The following is a 20,575-nucleotide window of genomic DNA, read 5'->3' as shown; positions in this document are numbered from 1 at the left end:
GTAATACGCTACGCCCGCTCGTGCCACGTGTGCCAAAGTGTGAAGCCCCGAGGCGGACGACCACCCGGCCTCATGCACCCGATTAACAGCCAGACTCCGTGGCAAATCGCGGCGTGCGACATCATGGGACCGTATCCTATGACACCGAGTAGGAACAAGTTCTTGCTGGTGGTCACGGATCACTTCAGCAAGTGGGTTGAACTTTTCCCCCTTAGAAAGCTGACGGCACGAGTGATCATGGAGAAGCTGATGGACGTATTCACCAGGTTCGGTTTCCCAGAGCAGCTGATAACGGACAACGCGTCCTACTTCACTGCGAAGGTGTTCGTTGATTCGTGCGCTGCACTCAGCATTAAGCACAAGAAAACGACCACCTATCATGCTCAGTCGAACCCCACGGAACGAGTCAATCGCAACGTTAAGCACTTGCTTGTCGCGTACTCTGAGAGGCACAAAGATTGGGACTCCTATCTGCCGGAGATCGCGTTTGCTTTGCGTTCGACCGTTAACCGCTCGACTGGGTATGCGCCGTGTTCTCTCAATCTGGGTAGAGAGCTGCTAAATCCGATGGACCGGATTCTATCGGACAGCAGGAAGACGCCAGTCGCTTCGTCAGCACGAGCTGAGTACGCGACGCAGCTGCGCGCTAAGATGACGGAGGCCTTACGCAAGGCTCGCCGCAACCTGAGCACCACTAGGGCGCAGCAGAAAGCACAGTACGACCGCTCGCACCGGGATGTTCACTACGAAGTGGGCGATCTGGTGCTTCGACGCCAGCACGTTCTCAGCGACGCTAGCAAACAGTTTGCGGCCTCGTTGGCGCCGAAATGGATCGGGCCGTTCCGCGTGCGAGAGAAACTTTCCTCGCTCGTTTACAGGCTCGAGGACTTGCGGTCGAGACCGACAGGCGGACCGGTGCACGTATGCGACCTGAAACGTTACGTGCAGCGAGATGAGTGGGTAGAGGACACAGCCCGACCCGCGCCGCAGTCAGATAACGAGATCTGCGATCAGCCGGCGAACCCCGCGTCCCGCTATAACTTGCGCCCTAGGCAGAAACAGAATCTGCCTGCGCAGCCTAGAGCGAGGGCGCGAGCCGGCAGGCAGTCTCGTTAGATGCATGAACGTACGGGCCGCTCATGCCGATCAGTGTCACGCAAGACTGACTTGCATTAACCCTCATGACTCTCGTGAGGGTCGAACAGCCACGCAGCACGCGCTGCGGGAGCTGGCTACATCTGTGTGGACCTTTTACAGCGCAGATGGAAAAGAAGCAGGGCACATCGGAACGACACCGTTCCACTACCAGCCACCATCCAGCTTCGGCAACGCGCCGCGCCCAAGGCTCGACGCTACGCCCCGCCCGCGACCTGCAGTTGCCACCCTGGCCACCCCGGCTACCTGCCACAACGCATCGGAGCTGCCCACCCGTCGACTGTGCGCCACCGCCTGTGGGGCCCCATTACCACCGCAACCCTGGGTCCTCGCCTGCTGACCAGGTATGCCAGGGCAGCCCAACCGCGGCCTCAACCATAAAGCGCCGCAGCCCTGGCCCCTGAAGCCACCTGACCCAGTACCTCAGGGGCGCAGCCATGGACCTGGCCTCCAAGCCATCCCAGCCGGCGCCAAGGAGGCGGTCGACCGAATTCGCCGGAACGGCGCAGCCGCGCGCACTGGGAAGACCGTGAGAGGGAGCAAGATTCCAAGCGTCATCGTGCGGGAGGCCAAGCCCTCGGAGCGAAGCAGCTGATCGGCGGGGGCGTGGCGCGGCCGTCAACCGATGCACCGGCGGGAGCTGAAGAACTTCGATCCCAGGATGGCGGAGATCAAGTAATGTTGCCCCTGTTTCTGTGTTCGGGAGGCTTCTTAAGGAGGGGAGGATGTGGGATACACGGGTATCCCCTCCTCGTCCCCCGCGCCAGCGGCGACCGTGACCTACACGGGCGCGCTGGCCACCAGGAATGTGGAGAGAAGGCACCCCCGCGACTCTGCTCATTTCCGCCCCAGCACTGACGTGACGTCACGGCAGCGCGTCGCCTTCTGCGGAGAGGGTAGCACGCCTAAGCTTGACGGTAACGATTTGCTGCGAGGGAGGCAATGACCGAGGGGATAAAAGGCGTGATCGCGCGGCGGGAAGGTCTCTCTCGCCGCCGGACCTGACCTAACTACCCCACGGACCCCTTCCGCTGCCCGCCGGCCCCCGAACACCAACGCCGGTCGACGTCAACGACTTGGTGAGCTGCTGAACATCTATTTTACGGATAGAACATTCTTCCGCAGTGTGCTTTACCTCGCGTTAGGATAATAAACTATTTCCTAGCGTGCCCTGCCGTTGCCTATTTCGTCCGGACCTGCCGTGGCTGCGACTCTGCGCCACGGGTTGGGGAAACGTGTTGCGTGCTTAAATAACGCCTGCGTGTAGCTTGCACGGAAGCTCGCCTTCCCGGCCGGCTGGACGCAGAGTGACCCCACAATTTGTCCAAAACCGAGCTGCCCGTCTTGTTCTAAGTAATTATAATAGGAAACTAAGCATTACTCGTGCTAAGCAATGCTTGGGATGACGAGAGCTGAGCCACAGAAGAAAATGTCTCAGTGTTAACTTACTATACAATACATTTCATGATTGCACTGGCATCACAAAAGTAAACTACCTTCAACCCCCAAGCTATATATCCCCTGTGCCGGATTAAGGAGGGGGAACTAAGGGGGCTGCAGCCCAGGGCCTCACCTCGGACAGTAGAAGGGGGCCCATTTATTCTAACCTGCTTAGTATATGGAACCATGGGCAACAGAACTTCGAGCGACATGTATGAAGCAAGAAAACCAGAATGAGCAGGCGTGTGGGCCCCCGCCTAATGTAACAGCATGCGTTTAGCCTGATCATTTGGGGAGAGCTTGTCGAGCAGCAAAAACAGGAATCCCCCGCCACCCTTGCGGGGCCCTCTTTCTTACGAAGCGAGGTGCTTTTGCTTGGAAGAGTTTTCGTGGTTTCCTGTCAGTCCGTCTGTCCAGTGCTGTCTGGAGAGGAGGGACAAGGGGGAAACACCTAAAACATGTAATGTGGGATGAGGAGCTAAATCTCCCTTGCCCCTCGTCACCACCTCTCAAATAGTTCCGCCGCGGTCCTTCTCATAGAAAGGATGTGCTGCAGTACCCAATAGTGCTTCCCATTCGACTTTTCTTTACCGTGATGGTAATTTGGGCGGGGGAGGATGAGTCCGACAGCCGATGAGTCTGATGGCAGCGGCTAGGCAGGAAACGAAAGAAGACGTCACACGTGATTTTGTCCGCGTGCCATGGAGCATGGAATGTTCACTGTTCAGGCTAGGGTTGTGGAAGCGTGAAGGGGGAAGTTGGAGAGCTGGACACAAAGGCCTGTCTCCAGGGCTCATTCCTGCCTAGTGGCTGCGTACCCTCAAACGCGCTCGACGGACAAAGTAGGTCAACTGGTCGCCGAACTTTCCAGAAAGAAGTAGAAAAAGATGACTAAGAAACGACGGACAGCGCGTAACTTCGCCCGCACTAGGAGTTGCCCACGCTAGGAGTCGCCCTCTCCCCTTCGTTCTCACGCTCAGCGTCGACGGGGCGAAAGAAAAATTGAGAACCTCCCAGAACAGACGATTGCTCCTAGCCAATAGGAAGACGAGACCGGAACGGGAGAAGGAGTGAGTTTGTACAAAGGAGAGAATTTGTACAAGGAACTCTATGCGTATGTGTACGCCTGCTTTGACGCTAGTAACAGACAGACGAGGCGCGCGTCTATGAAAGGAAATTGATCGCGGGCTGCGATTCAGCCCCGAGCCGCCGGTTAAGCTTGCATAAGCCCGCCCGCTGAGGAGCTCCCAAGGGACGCACCACTCTCGGCCAGCCACGGATCATCCAGGCAGCGTGCACCAGTCATCGGGACGGCCACCATTGGACACCTGCACTAGGAGTCGCCCTCTCCCCTTCGTTCTCTCGCTCAGCGTCGACGGGGCGAAAGAAATATCGAGAACCTTCCAGAACAGACGACTGCTCCTAGCCAATAGGAAGACGAGACCGGAACGGGAGAAGGAGTGAGTTTGTACGGAGGAGAGAATTTGTACAAGGAACTCTACGCGTATGTGTACGCCTGCTTTGGCGCTAGTAACAGACAGACGAGGCGCGCGTCTACGAAAGGAAGTTGATCGCGGGCTGCGATTCAGCATTCAGCCCCGAGCCGCCGGTTAAGCTTGAATAAGCCCACCCGCTTAGCGGCTCCCGGGGGACGCACCACTCTCGGCCAGCCACGAATCATCCAGGCAGCGTGTGCGTCATCGGGACGGCCACCGTTGGACACCTGTGGTTGCGTCGGACTGACGAAGTGACCGGTGTGGTGAACAATTAGCATCCCTTCATGAGAAAATGCTTGGTCGGAAGCATCAAAGTGGTGCCTCTAAACGAAAGGCGAAGTTAGAAGGAGAAGAACGTGAAAAGAAGCTACCAAAGATGACAAAGTACCTACTGAATGCAGCTTCCGTGGAGCAGTATGATCGCTCTACCCAGAGTCTGTGTCAAGCTCCTAATAGTACCGACTATGCTTCTGTGGAGGACTTGCCAACTCCATCACCACGGTTTCCTGGCAAGAAGCAAGGTTTCACTCTTCTTACTTGTCTGGATCCTGTGAAAATGGTGCCAACCTCGGTCGTCCATATTTTTGAGCAACCGATGGTAACCGAGCCCTGTCCTGTTCCTGAGTCAGCAACGTCTATGCTACTCGGCCGGGCCCCTGCCACAGAGCTCCAGGTGTCCGGTCCGCCACGCCCAATTTCTACTACTGCTGATCAACAGGTGCCAAACCTCCCCGATGAGCCTCCTTCTACTGACGAGTGCCAGGAAACAACATTCCAAAAATCAACTCACTTGTTTCCTGTTAGTTTGGCTTCGAATAATCATGTTCCCACCCACAAAGTGTGCCTCGAGAGGACGAATGAGGCGGCTTCTCGTTGCGGCAACAGAGAAGTACAGACACCCCCACAGCAAAACGTATGTTGCGGGATTCTCCGAGGTGACCCTGCTAAGTGGCCAGACGTTATTACTGACAGCTTTCGGAGTGTATGCCTTGATAAAGGGCGATTGTATTTTCAAAATCGGGTAGAAAATTTTCCGTGTTCTGAAAGGCAATACAAAACTCAGAAACACTATATGTCACCTCACCTTTTCGTGCGAAAGGCTGTAAATGGGGAGGCGTACTAGCGACACTGGTTAATGTACTCGGAGTCCAAGGGTTCCGTTTACTGTTTCATGTGCAAACTATTTTCGATTTCAACCAAGTCCAGTGCTTTCACCATGCACGGCTTTTCTGATTGGAAAAGAGCAGAAGAAAAGGTTTGCGCAAATGAAAATTGCGTCAAGCACCGGAACTGCGTGGCAGCATGGCTCGCCCGCTCTAACTCGAGCAGCACAAAAGACAAGAAGCTGGTTAAGCATCTTGTCACTGAGGCCGCTTCCTGGACAGAGGTGTTGAAGCATGTAGTCGTTGTAGTTAAGCTTCTAGCTGAGCGCAACCTAGCGTTTAGGGGCAGTGAGGAGATTTTTGGTTCACCGAGAAATGGCAATTATATGGGAGTGCTTGAGGCCATTGCCAAGTTTGATCCCTTTCTAGAGGAGCACATCAAACGCTACGGGAACAAAAGAAAAGGTCACCCATCGTATCTGTCAAAAACCATGTGTGATGAATTTATCGAGCATATGGCAAAGGCTGTCAAGGAACGTCTCGTTGACGAAGTGAAACGCGCAAAATACTTCTCTTTAATTGTTGGTTTGACTCCAGACCTTACTCACATTGATCAGCTGTCATTTGTTTTATGATATTTAAATGGGAAAGTGTACGAACGCTATCTTGAATTTGTTCCAATCGAATCGCATACCTGCTTGTATCTTTTCGATACCGTGATGTCCCTCTTGATGACCAATGCCATCTCAATTGATGATTGTAGGGGCCAAGCTTATGATAATGCAAGTAATATGTCAGGAAAATACAAAGGACTGCAAGCTCAAATCAAACACCTGAACGAATTGGCAGTCTACGTCCCGTGTGCTGGTCATTCACTGAACTTAGTTGGTGCGTGTAGCGTTGACAGTTGCCTTGAGGCAGTCAAATTTTCCACTGTAATCCAGAGACTGTATGTGTTCTTTGCTGTCTCACCTAAGCGATGGAGGTATCTGTTGGACAGCATGGGCGGAACTGGCCAGCAGCTTGTTTTGAAAAGTATCTCTGAGACCAGGTGGTCGAGACACGCTGAATCATGCAAGGCCATTCTGAAAAATTTAAATGCAGTCTTGTGCTGCTTTGAAGCTATATCAAAGAACGAGGAAGAAAACGGTGACACTAGGAACGAAGCACACTCTCTCTTCAAAAAATGACAAAACTAGAGATTACATTCATGGTGATTTTCTGGAGTGAAATCTTGGGGCACTTTGACAAAATGAGCGTAGCACTTCAGAAACCAGGCCTAGACATTTCAACTGCTGTAGACCTGCTGAGCTCTCTAGAAGGCTTTGTTAAGTCTTTGCGACCTCCCTTTGATACCTTCGAAGAGAGAGCACGCACGCCAAGTACCAATCAATGTTATCAGGATGAGGGCAAACGCATCGTTTTGAGTAAGCGCCCGGACGGAAAAAGCGATAGCGCGCTACAAGGTAGAAAAAAGTTTATCGTAGAGACCTACAGTGTTGCACTTGACAGTCTAGGCTCTGGTTTGCGAGTGCGAAAGGCTGCCTACACTGAACTCTACGAAAGGTTCGGATTCTTAATATTGCTGACAGAAACTGGGAGCGAGGCCTCTCTGGCACAGCAACCTGAGAAGTTGGTGAAAACCTACAAAAATGATTTGGAGCCAGCATTTTCCTCTGAAATCGTTCAGTTTGCGAACTTTCTGCACAACTCTGTGTGCCAGGACACGAGTCCCCTGGGAATAATGAAGTTTCTGCACGAAAGAAAGCTTATTGATGTGTTTCCGAACCTTTCTATTGCTTTGCGAATGTACATAAGCATACCCGTGGCAAACTGTGAGACCGAATGATCGTTTTCCACGTTGTCGCTGATAAAACATCGCCTTCGTTCGAGCCTTCTTGACGACAAGGTGATCTCGCTTGCTATCATGTCCATTGAAAGTGACCTCCTCCGCGATCTATCCTTCGAACAGACTATATGTGATTTCGCCAAAGGAAAGGCGCGAAAGATGCCATTTTAAAAGCGTACTGTTTGCGCTATACATGAATAGTTCCATTAAGTTTGTTGTGTCGCCTCGCAGCCTCCACGTTGCCAATGAAACGCTGAGCAGTGTAATTCAAGGTATGCAAATCTTCGTTGTTCATCTCTTGTTTGTTCTTCTTGTGATATTTAGCGTGCTTATAAAGAACTGTATTTTTTTATAGTGCCACGTTTATTTTGTGTCGTCCTTTGTTGTCTTACCTTAATCGAAAATATTTTCAAATAATGTTCTGTAATTGCGTTTGGTAATTTTCATCTGTATTCTAGTGCATTTTTATGGTGTTTAAGTAATGTATATATCTATTGCATATTTATAGTGTAACGTGTATAACGATTACTGCAGCCTGGTGCTTGAATTTTAATAAGCAATGTTTCGGATACAACCATGCGTCTCCTTACGGGATTAAGCTTAGTGATGCAAACAAAGCCTATCTTCAGAAGGATCGACATCTGAGCAGTGTTGTCTCTTCTATGTTCTTGTTCGTCTTGAAGGCACTAAACTTTTCCTTAAAGCATAGCTTTTGCTGAAAACAGAATGCAGATTAATCACAAAGTGAACATATGTGATGGTGTTTACAACAGCACGCGTTTCACGCAAGTTTTGTTGTTTTCCTTATTATAATAACAATAATAATCATCCCGTTGATCGCACTTCGTTCTTTTTAACTTGGCGGAATTAAAATGAAACATCGCACATTTCCAGTAGCGTAGCTGGCGACAGGGGGGGGGAAGGGGGGGGGGGATCAGCACGGGGAAAGGGGGCCTGCATGCGCATCAGCCCAGGGCCCCCATTTTTCTTAGTCCGGCCCTGTGTACCCCAAAGAAGAGACCACCCAAATAGGGTTACACCACCTCAATTTAAAATTGTTTTAAAATTTCTTGCTTTCCGAAAATGGTGGAAGAGTGGAATAATTTGCCAGTTTCCGTGGCTTCTATTTTATCCAATGATGCTTTCTTTTTAGCACTGGACCCTTAGGGCATTATTTCCTTTCGAGTCCCCTTTCTTTTATTTCTTTTAAAGCAGTCAGTCAGGTCAATGGGTGTCCTGTGTTTGCCCTGTTTTGAGTTGGAAGATTGTGTACCGCAGTCGTGCAGTCATCTATTATGAAGAGGCATTATGATACTTGCTACATTTATGATTGTATCTTGCTTTGTAATATATCCCCCCTTACTGTAATGCCTAAAAGCACTGTAGGATCATGCATAAATGAATAAATAGATGATTTTTTCCTGCAAAATATGCAAAGTGTAAAAAAAATGCAATGCACATGAAATTGGTGGCAACAGAATGTGCTTTCTGAAGACATTAATTTTAACATAAATACTATGTGTGAAGATTGAAAAACAAAAACAGGAAACACAAAAAAAAGATGAAAAATTATTTTAAAAATGGAACTGACAAGACAATGCCTTTTTGAAGAAAAAATATAAAAAACATCCCGGAACGTATAAAATGTTTCAAGTCTGCTGATAAACTCGCCACTAAAAATTTTAAATCATACCCGAAAACTTTTTTCTGATGCTACATATAAAAGGCCGTTTTCAGACTGTCCTTGATAAAATTTCTCACTATGAGCAAACAAAATTTTTCACTATGAGCAAACAATTTTCAAAATAAACATTACTGGATCAAAATACTATAGCTTACGAAATGAAGTTTTTGAAATTGTCAGTTTGAGCTTAGGGCATTTTTGAAGCCGAAAAAATGTAAAAACACAAAAAAATACATCTGCTATACAATAAGTGATGATGTACTCGCATGGAAATAGAAGAGGTAATGCAGTGAAACATCGTTATAGTCGTAAAATGGTTGAATATAACCAAAATTCGTAAAATAAAATTTCACCAAAAAACTCAAGCTGGAAAAATTAAGTTGGAGAAATAAAGAATGAGAAATGGGAGAGACCTTTTCTGTAGCTCTAGAACATTTTGAAGCCGCTCACGGCGATTGCGCAGGCCGCAGAAAAATGAGCGGCAAACGTTATTAGAGAGAGGTTGGTCAGATGGTTACCACAAAGTGAGCAAGGGACGAAAAACCTCAGGGTACTTGTCAACGTTTGGACAAGTGGACTTGCCTTCTTCGTCTGGGCAAAGCGTTCATCACTGGCAAACAACATCAAGTACAGGATAAGAAACACATTTAAGTGGACGTAATAGCCCACACCTACTCCCTCTGCCACTGTGGCCAGCACTGGAAAACAGACAACTAAAAGTAGCAACAACACCCAGGAACAGCCATGGCCCTCCGTTCCCGAGACACCTGTACATGGACGGAGGGCGTGGATCCCACACCAGCCGAACAGCACGCAGAAACACAATAGGATACAGCCACCTACGCATTTAAAGACGCACACTAGCTCCCAGACTGACGCTGACGTGGACCTTGCCCTTGCCACCGACACCAGCCCTAAGCAGAAGTCCCCTAAACACGTGAAACCTGTCAGGAGGTCCATTCGGAACAGGCACAAATTAAAACTAAACATTTTGGTTGGGTTTCACGATTTATAATAAACTGCACATCTCCAACCAAAAATTTTAATTTTAACCCAACGTTTCGAAGCCGACTGTCAGACTTGTCAGAAACAATATACCGGAGAAACTGGGCAATCAATGAGCGCCAGACTAGATGGTCATCGAGTTGACATAGCAAGAAACCTACAGAAAGCAGTGGCGGAACATTTTAATCAACATGGTCACTACATGATGCGCATAAACTGTTCATTCTTCAATCAGGCTTTAAATCTACAAGGGACAGAAAGCACACTGAAAAGACGCTAGCTGCTGCCCTCGATCACCCCTGATGAAGGAGCCGAACCGGCTTCGAAACGTTGTTTTAAAATTAAAATTTTTGGTTGGAGACGTGCAGTTTATTATAAAGCACAAATGATTACGCGAGGGTTTTGTAGCAAATGACTAAACACTAGCAGGACTAACCTTCCCGAACCCAAAAGGCAAACTTTCCTAGTTGCCAGAAAGTTAGTAACTATAGATTGATTCTATTTACAGACTTACAAATCCTACTCGCAACAGAGAAAAATGCCGAAGGGACTAAAAGTTAATGTCAGCCTTGATGCACTTCGGCCTGAACTGCGCACTCGATGGAAAAAAGTTTCAGATGACGCAACCCTGTCCTTCCCAGCTATTTTAAAAGAACATTGTAAAGCACAACTAAATTCTCTTAAAGACCAACTTAGTAATATAGTACTCAATTTGGACAATTGACAGGAACTAGCAGAGTTTATATTGAGGAAGGAACGTAAGCTTTGCGATTAACAATGTAAGCATATTCGAGACAAACTTCCTCTAGAAAAAGAGATATCTAGACAGCTCACCACCCGCCCTTCAATTTCGATAGAACCAGAAGATACCCCATTGATACTGCAGGACCATGACAGCAATGTAATTGATATTCCAGAATCTCGAAATAATAATGACAAGCAGATTCTGAAGCAGGCAACTCGGAACCCTTGCCTGTATAAGAAATTAGATTCCAATCCCACCTTCAGGTTCTGCATTGTAATTCAGAGCAAACTAACAGGCTTATTATCCAGGGAACTAATAACGCAACAGCACTAAAACCTCTTAAATCCGTCAAACAAGCAGGATGCTTCGACTTACTTCCTGAAATCCATAAGGTTTTCGCGGAAGGCTTGTTTACAGCAGATGTCCCAGGTAGGCCTATCGTTTTGTACAGTAACACACCTACAGACAACTTGCCAATTTTTCTTAACCACCACCTTGCAGACATTCCAACCCTCTTTCCTTCCTTTGTCCAGGACACAGCACACTTTCTATGGGTAATAGAGTCACTTAATGATGCAGCCATTATCCCAGCAGATAGCGGTTGCACTCGACGTTGCCGCTTTGTACACAAATATTCCCATAACTGAAGTGATTGACGTGCTCTCCAACGCTCTAACTCAAAATCCACACTCACATGAAATTGAAGTGTATCTCTCGCTACTCATGCTCAACTATTTCGAGTTCGATTCTTATCACCTTCAACTATCTGGAACAAGTATGGCCACTCCCTTCACACCGACTTATGCAAACATTTCTATGGAGTCTAAATTTCTAAATTCATTTTCAGAAAAACTGCTCACATACCTGCGTTACATAGACAACATTTTTATGATATGGGAGCACCTTAATTCGTTCCACTCTAGCACTAAATTTATCGTCCAACACTCTACTATGCAAGTCAATTCTCTCGACACCACCGTCCGTTCAGAAAATAGCCAGCTTAAAACCACATTCTGCAAGAAACCTACAGACTGACAGCAATACTTGGATTTCACTATCCGTCATCTAAGACGCTGTAAGCAAAGCATATATGTATGGTGGGCAACGTGCCTGAGAAGAATATGTTCCGCTGCCGCCAACTACCTGTTTGAAACACCACCACTCACTAAAAAACACCCTAATTGGTAGGAACCATCCTCAGAACTCCTTTAATAATGCTTTCCAATGAGTAACCACTCTAAAACAAGGCGAGGTACTTAAAAAACGAAAAAAGAAAAGCTAACAGTGAGCGGCCTCCTGCGCTTATAACAAAATACTCGAACGCCCTTCTGAACATAACCAATATTTTGTGGGAATACACCCTATTTTAGCTGGCAATCTCAAGAAAATATTTCTTGGCACACCAAGGGTAACATACAGACACAACACAAACCTGAAAGACATGCTCCGCAATAACGATAGGAGATAAAGAAATTGAAGAAGTTAAGACTATTCAGTACTTGGGTGTAACCTTAGACGCTGCATTAAACTGGAAACCGCATATCGAAAAATTGCGTAGCAAACTATCTTATGCATGTTTCGTTCTGGCCAAAGCTCGGCGACATTTCGAAATACACACACTAAAAACAATATACTTTAGCTTCTTTCAGTCCCAATTAACTTACTGTATAGAATCATGGGGGTTCACTTACATCACTTACATTGAACCTGTTCTACGCCTGCAGAAGCGGGCACTGAGAATAATGACTTGCACAACACCATATACGCCTTCTCGCCCTTTGTTTTTTAGACTCCAAATAATGCCGGCATTGCAGCTTCGAGATTTTCGCGTTGCACTACTCGTACTAAGAGTCCTCTCCGGCACCTCCCCCTTTACTTTGAACACATTCCATAGAGCCCCAACTAACAGTCGTTCAGCAGCACAGGGAAGATTTCTGGTTCCTACATCTCGCAATGACTATGGCCAGCGCCGCTTCGAGTATCAAGGGGTAAAAACTTGGAATAAAATCCCCTGTGCAGTCTTTGCAACGTCCAATCCTTATATTTCACTAAAGACCTTTTTTCTGTCACAAATAATTACCTGATTTACAATGCAAATCGCTTAGTGATTGTCTCTTATTATTCTCTGTAGTGTCTATGTTGGGTTTGCCATTCATATGTCATTGAATAATCACTTCTAAGGCAACTGCGTTTATTTTGTATAAAAAATGCTGTTCCTGTCTTCATATGTTTTTTTGTCATGAGCCCTCTTGTATTTCTGTAATTTGAACCATCTTGCTTGTACGCTTTGCATTTTTCCACCATTCTTATGTGTATTATTTTGGCATGCAGTAGAAATCATTTGTCCTCACTAATTCTCTTTGCTTTTATTGCATGGATCCATAACTAGCCTTTGGCTAAGGATCCAGACAGTGATGTTATGTACTGTACTGATAATACTGATAATAAAAAGAAAAAAGAATTGAATTCTAGTACACGCTAGGCTTGATAAGAAACCCCCGCCGACAATAAGACCATGCACTTGACCAATAGATGCAAGACATACAAGCATTTACATAGCAACACTACTGTTAGAAGCATGCAAGCAACTTCACCTTCGATATAAAGACTTGTTTTAACTGCACATCGTCCAATGTTATCTACGTGCTTCAATGCTCCTATTGTCAGAAAAAAATATACCGGAGAAACTGGGCAATCAATGAGTGCCAGACTAGATGGTCATCAAGCTGGCACAGCAAGGAACCTACAGAAGGCGGTTCTTCAATCAGGTTTCAAATCTACAAGGGACAGAAAACACAAAGGGGCATTCCTAATCCACAAATTTAAATCCTCACAACTAGCAGGAATTAACATATTCAGAGTAAACTTAGAATCTCTCAGGTAAATTCTGGCGCTGGCATAATTTTTTAAACAGGTCTTGCAAATGGTCAGAGTATACACCAGCACTTCATACCACCGCTCAATCGTTTTTTTCACCCTATCCATCCACACCTACCCGTAAACCCTCAACGAGAATTTTTTTCTCCCTTCTTTGTTCAATTTTATCTTTACCTTGCACTGCTTCTCTAGCAATCGCTTCTCAGGAACAGTTCTCTCCCGCATTCCTTTCCACCCCCCCCCCCCCTCTTTCTTTCATGCTTTCTCTGGTTTCTCTTTTTCCTTTATTATATTCTTTCCAGTATTTCGTTTCGCCATGATGACTAATTCCTTATCTCAGTTTTTCAGGTCATCACAGCCAGTAATACCCCGCCACCTGTCCCAGCTTGACGCAGCCTTTCAAGCCCATGCTCTCCACGCTCCACACCACCGGATTCCTTTCTGCTGAACTGGCCTTTTGCTTTTCACAGTGTTGCAGGTAAACCAATAAGTCAACTCAACGCCTCCTTTATAAATCTATGCCTTTGAGTTCCGGCGCCACACAATAGGACCGCCACAGACGCCGCGGGTTCACGTGCCGCTTGCAACGCGGTGCTGCTAGCTGCCACTACGCCGTCGTTCAGAACGCTGCTGGAACATATGCACCGCCCCCGACTTGCGCTGCTCATGTTGGTTGTAGAGTTGTATATCGCACTACAATTATTTAGTTCGTCGAGTATGCTAACGAAGCACTGTCCATGTGCTTTTATCGCGAATATTTAAAGTGATACAAGCGATATGACTGTGTGGCATAGCCGCCGCGTCAGCCACAAGCAGTTTCGTTTGTTCGTTCAGGTGATGTTTTGATGTTGCTAGCCCACTAGCCAAACACTTCAGCTGTCGCTCACGGGGCTGGGCAGAAATGCAAAGCTTGATAATAGCAGAAACTGTGCTTTTCCTCAATTTTTTTATTTTCCTTGCTTTTTAACAAGCTTTAGGTTCCTTCCCATGGCCCAAATTTTCTTACACTCAACCACATGAGACATTTGACAATCGAACATTTATTTGCAGTACTTATCTCAACTTGTCTGGCTGCAACTCGTGACATGGCATGCTACAATTTCAGCAGCTTCCGTCACAATGGTTTCTTAATTTGCATACAGCTTGGCGACTGCGTTCTTGTCTGTGATATTACAAGCATATGGTTAGTCCGCAGCGGTTCTTCCTGTGGCCTGGCTCTTCGTTCTTGCACACCAGAATGGGCATGTCCACACTTGTTTCTAGCGGTTTGGAAATGGATTTCCTGTGAAACAGCATTATGTTGACAAACCGCTTGAGGTCTAGTACCTATCAAAATAGACACTATAACTCTTTGGTTGGATACTTTAGTCCATCATGCATGCAGGGCCTTGGTGTGCAATCTGCCTATCAACAGGGGCACTGCCCTTTGGTTTTTCCACAAGTTGAATGCAGCTCTCGCAGCTGAGCCTTTCTGACAAGACTCTGGCCAGATATATCCACCAATAAGGGTATACACTAGCCACTTTGAGGTTGGGGAGCAATATTGTAGTGCAAAGATCTTGCAATCTGTTCTTTGCTGCTGATGGGAAAAAACCCTCGCCTGTACAGCTGCGTTTCTGAGTGTTTCCATTGGAAACCACTGCATCAGTACAGAATGAGGCTGAGCTGTTGACATCGCTTCCAACTGATGCAGACACAATACCGGTCTTAAACATCTTCTCGAGTCCGCAGAGTACAGACTTCACATCCATAACATCATTGCAACCTGCTGTCCATCGAAGGAACCCGAACAGTGCCTCAATCGGATCCCTCGAAAACTTTCGAGTCAAAACAAATATGAACTCCCTTTCCTTCAGAAGGTAATGAATGCATGCTACATCCGATGTTGTTGTCAATACCAGTGCTGTGTATGTTTCATTGGTAAAGAAATTTTGTCAGGGTGGCTGTCCTTTCCCAGTCTTTCGATGTATTCAAGGAAATCAGCCATTGCAACCTTTAGCCATGCTGGCGCAACTAGAGGTCAGCTGGAATCTTGTGGTATGATACCCCGGCGTCTTTCTTTTTTGCACTTGATGCACATATATATATAGGCACACAGCAGTATGTCATTATGCACGCTGTCAGTACACAAACGGAAGGAAACCAAACATCACAGCATATTCCTGCACACGTTGACACCAGCGAATAAAACTTTGCTTTGTTGACCTTGCACGAACCAAGGCACGAACGCGCCTAGCACGCCTGCTCACGGTCGGGCCAGACGGGAGTAGTGTCAGCGTGCCGCGCCACGAGCGGCAAGCGTGGTGAATGGAAAAGAGTATAGTGAACTAGAATACTGTCCTAGTGGCGCAAACGGGAGGGCGCGGGCATGCTCTTTGGCATAGAAGCCACCAGATGGCACTACTGCAACTTTTCTAGCGGCGCCGTCGCTGCTGCTTCACGAGTTTGTGCATGTTTCTCCGCATCGTCGTAATGGTGGGGTGCATAATACGCCCCTAGTTAAGAAACCTGCCTGCCACTGGCTTCACCTAACTTCAACATAACCTCCTAGGCACTTTTTTTTTCCCCACCGAGCCCCTTCGAGCAATTTGGCGATGTAGAAATATCGCGTCGTTCTATGTCGTCTCCTACCAACAAAGGGCAATGCAAAATGCACATAGTTTTGCTGGAAGATGTAATTTGTTTAGATGCATCTCTTACTGAGTTGATTTTTTTAAACCCAGCATTTCATCTCTGAGGGCACTGTATGATCTGCCTGTAGGGGAAATAACTTTTCCTTAAGCCTTTCAGCGGCCACAGAAACGCATTTTATTCACAAAAATTTACCCGCGATTAGAAATATTTTCACCCCAAGTTTAGGCAAGGCTTGCAGCATAAGTGCAAATACTTGTAAAAGAAAAATTATAGCAAATCTTGGCTTCCTGGCAGGCACATATGCATTCCTCGAGTAACCGAAATGATGTCAAATGGAATTTCACCCAAGCACGTGCTTTGCAGGTCTAAGCGCACCAATTTTCTGGTACTCAGAATCTTTTCCCTTCCAGTTTGAAAATGGAAGGTGGTTTTGTTATGTAAAAAGCAGTGAAAGGCACTACAGCAGAGCTCGGCTGCCACATTTTCACATCGGCCAGGACAGCCAGATCTAAGCTCTGTTTTTGCCTTAACCACCTATACAATATCAAGGATACTGTCTGCATGTAGCTGTATAGGAGGCTAAAGCATGTCGTGCAAGTATTTCTGTAAGGGATACAGAAGGTCACCCTTGTCGTTCATATGCAAGCTGGCTTGAGTTTGTTGCCGCTTCTTTGGTCACTAGAAGCAAAGTCAGGCAGCTTTCACAGCCTGTCTTCAGGATCCCCCCCTTTTTTTTTGCTACATAACCGCGCAGCTAACATTACGAAATAGCGCTAACAATACGAGGGCGCATAGACGAGACATACACATGAGTGCGCGCGTGTGTATGTACTGTCTCTGTGCCCTCGAATTGTTTGCGCTGTTTAATGAATGATCCACCACCAACACGCCCAAGCTTCTACATTAGAATATTAGCCCCCTGTCACTTGATGCTACAGTGCAAGTGGAATGGTATGGCGGTATTTTCAGAATTATAAGCACTGTTTCTGCTGCATCTACATATATATTGCCTGCATCTAGAATTTTATCAAGCTCCTGCGGGCCACTGGGAGAGCTTTGCTGGCCAGCATCTGCATATAAAATGGCAATGAGGATGCCAAGCTCGAGGTTTCCCGTAGAAACTGAGTGGGAAAGGTTGTTAAATGCAAGGCAGATTCCAGTATAACTACAAACATCTGCTCAGGCTCTTGATATGGGTATTGCAGCCAGAACTAAGACTGCCTCACAATTCTGATAAGATGCCCGGCTGGATCCTGGCTCACTCTGCTTGTCATCAGGTACTGAAACCTACACGTTCTATTAGGTACTTCAACAGTGACAACACGCTAGACAGTGTCACACGCACTCATGTAGCTGTACGTCAACTAGCTTATAAAAGCCTTTCATTCCATTAGTCTGGTTTTCCCGCGTGCTCAAATGCGACAGAAATAAATGGAGCTTGTCAACAGATGCAGAACTTGGACCTAGAACGCCAGCAGTGAAGCGCGAAAACGTATGGGCACTTGCAGAGCCTTGTCTACTGCCCGGCCAGCACGGCGGCAGGGGCGCAGTGCTAGTAAAAGACGCGCCAGCGCCCCTTACGGTGAGGAGAGGCGTTTTGCTTCAGCCGCGCCGCTGCTACATGCCTCCGTTCGCGCCACTAGACCAGTATTCTAGCTCACTATAGGAAAGAGTGCCAAGAAAGAGTGTGACTCAGCAAGAGGGGCTCTTTTGACAGGCATAGTTTTATAAAGGAGGCACTGGTCAACTTTAGCAGCCATCATGCCTGGACAAGATTCACCCTCCCCATGCTAACGCTGTTCCCACTTCACACCCTCTTCCGCCTCGCCTGGCCTTCCTCCTCGGAGGGATGACCCTATTTAAACCCCGCCAATGATGAATGCTTTGCCCAGACGAAGACAAGTCCTCCTGTCGATACGTTGGCAAGCATCCCGAGGTTTTCCCCTCCCTTGTTCACTTTATGATTAAACATCATTTAGGTTGGTTTCCACGCTAAGTACCGCAGCACACAGTGGTGAAAGGTCAAATGCCAGCTTAGGGTGGCTTTTTAAGGCGACAGCCTTCAATGGCTCATACTCGCATCCGTCCATTACATTTTACGGCAAAGCAACCAACAATTCAGCCGCATGCAGATTTTCCGTACACGTCCAACCGTCTGAATCTTTCACTGTACCGCTCTTATTCATGCGGCCACAATGGAAACAAGTAGAAAACACTCTTATCGTAGCCGTCTTCAATGTGGCACTTGCAAACATCGGGGCATGCTGATGGTTTTGGCATTTTTTTCCGTTGCACTTCCGCACCTCTAGCCGCAGTAGTTGCCTTCATCCTACCAAGAACTGTGGCGATGGCCGCTAGGTGGCGCTAGTGGCAGGCGGGAAAACTCCAGCGCAGGTTCCTTATGCCATAGTTGCCTACCGCGTGGTCTCCAGCCTGCTTCTTTCCTACCTTGGCAATGCAGTCACCCATCAGTACAGTGCACTGCATTTTTTACTCTTCTCAATGCCGATTCCACGTCTTCATAAAAGGTTTTGAAGACTTCGTCACCATGGCTGGACACAGGTGCGAAAGCCTGTACCACCTTCAGTTTGTACCTCTTATTAAGCCTAATTACGACAACTGCCACCCCCCTGCTAATTCATTAATACTATAAAATTCCTCTGAGTTGCCAGTTATATCCTGATTGATGAGTAATCCCACACCCAGTTCTTGCCTAACCGCTAATCTACAACAACATAGTAGTATGTGCCTCCCTTCAGCACTATATACACCTCACCTGTCCTCCTAACTTCACTAAGCCCTATGATATCCCATTTAATACTCGCTAGCTCCTCGAACAACACTGCTAGGCTAGCCTCACTAAATAAGGTTCTGGCGTTAAATGTTGCCAGGTTCAAATTCCAATGGCGGGCTGTCTGGAGCCAGACATTCTTAGCACCCTCCGCTGCGTCACATGTCCGACCGCCTTGGTCAGTTACTCCCCAACCACTGTGGACTGAGAGCCGAGAGTTAATAAGTGGTTTATACCTAAGCCACACGCAAACAAAAAATGGCAGTAAATGCTTAAGGCCTTAAGTTGGTTAATGCCATTATTTTCGGACTTGATACTACACATCTACATTTTATGATACGAAAGTCACAATGATGCTTGCAAGGCACTCAAAAATTTCACCTGAATATAAACCATGCTCATTTGAGCACAACATCTCGGGGATGTTGTTGAAATGCAATATAAAAATTAGTTTGCACAAAGTACCCGCTTTTCTTGCTTGAAATGTTGAAAAACTAGTCACAAAACTCGCCTGTCTCCACACAAGCCAAGAATATCTTCAGAAAAGCTGGTATAAATGACGCCCTTTATATCATAAATGCAGTAGCCAGAGATGCCTCATCTGACTGAAAGTTATAACTGAACTACATGATACTGGTCAGGAAGTTGCTACTAACGAAGTTGCATGGCTTTCTGCATGAGGAATGGGGATGAGAGCACACATTGCTCGGGCAAACTTGTTGCGGCGAACTCAGTAGGTCGCAAATGGCAGTAAAACCAATGTCTCAAAGTTTTCGCGCGTGGCACCACACAAATGAGATTAAAACTTAAGGCAGCAAGCACTTAATGGCACTAAATTTGCCCGCGTGGCACAGATATTAGTCATATAGGAGGCTGCGGCCAAGTACTACACCAGTGTGGCCAAGTCCTGTTCTGGTGAGTGAGTGCATTGTTGGTTCTGGTTACTGAAATCAGGCCGCACACCAGACCTGGTTATGCAGTTCCATCAAGTTATTTTTTTTTTATCCAATGAATTGCATGCCAGCAGGACTCGAACCCCGATCCTCTTGCACGCGAGGTGGATGCTCTACCTCTATGCCATTGCTTGGGCAGAGCATGTAATGCGAAGGCAAGATAACCACTTGTCCTTCCAAGTGGATTCCAAGAGAATCCAAGTGTAGCAAGGGGCGGCAGAAAGTTAGGTGGGCGGATGAGATCAAGAAGTTTGCCGGGATACGGTGGCTGCAGCTGGCAATGGACAGGGTTAAATGGAGAGACATGGAAGAGGCCTGGAGAGACATGAAGAGACCGGAGTGGCTGATGATGATGAATATTTTAGAAATAATGTATAACCAACTAGCCCTGCAATGTGCTTTATTAAGCGATCCATCGTTTAAATAACGTTACTTTTTTTTTTAAATGTAGACTGAAATGTAGGATGAGAGACAACAAAATTTTCAAAAATATGCCCTTCACTACACTGCAAAGTCCGCCCCCACTAGCCCATGAACACGCACTGTTCGCATCCCAACTCGCGTGAATCGTATGACGCCACCTCTTTCCCCAGAACAGTGGCAGTGAGCCAAAAGAAGGCTCAAAGTAGCTTTCGCTTCACACTGAAAATTCACCATTTGCACATGCCCGGACAACACTACGATGAACGTGCACCAATTCTGTAAACTGGCATCAGCCAGGTGCTTAGTGTATCATTCACCGAGTTTTCCCCTTCAGTCTTGCCCCCTTTTTGCAATCATGTGCAGTCGTATAACGCAGTCAAGCAATCCTCTGTTCGGGTGTCAGACCTGCATTGCAACGCA

The 20,575-nt window shown here is 47.0% G+C and overlaps 1 protein-coding gene across 1 annotated transcript in view; it reads right to left on the bottom strand.

The window, feature by feature from the left end:
* LOC144098176 (uncharacterized) overlaps positions 1 to 20,575 on the bottom strand; it is a 103,876-nt gene that overhangs the window by 27,366 nt on the left and 55,935 nt on the right. The gene's annotated exons all lie outside the window — the stretch shown is intronic.

Source organism: Amblyomma americanum, chromosome 7 (genome assembly GCF_052857255.1).
Source record: "Amblyomma americanum isolate KBUSLIRL-KWMA chromosome 7, ASM5285725v1, whole genome shotgun sequence".
In the NCBI taxonomy this organism is placed as follows: Eukaryota; Metazoa; Arthropoda; class Arachnida; order Ixodida; family Ixodidae; genus Amblyomma; species Amblyomma americanum.
The sequence above is the reverse complement of the archived record's forward strand: the minus strand, read 5'-3'. Positions and strand labels throughout refer to the sequence as shown.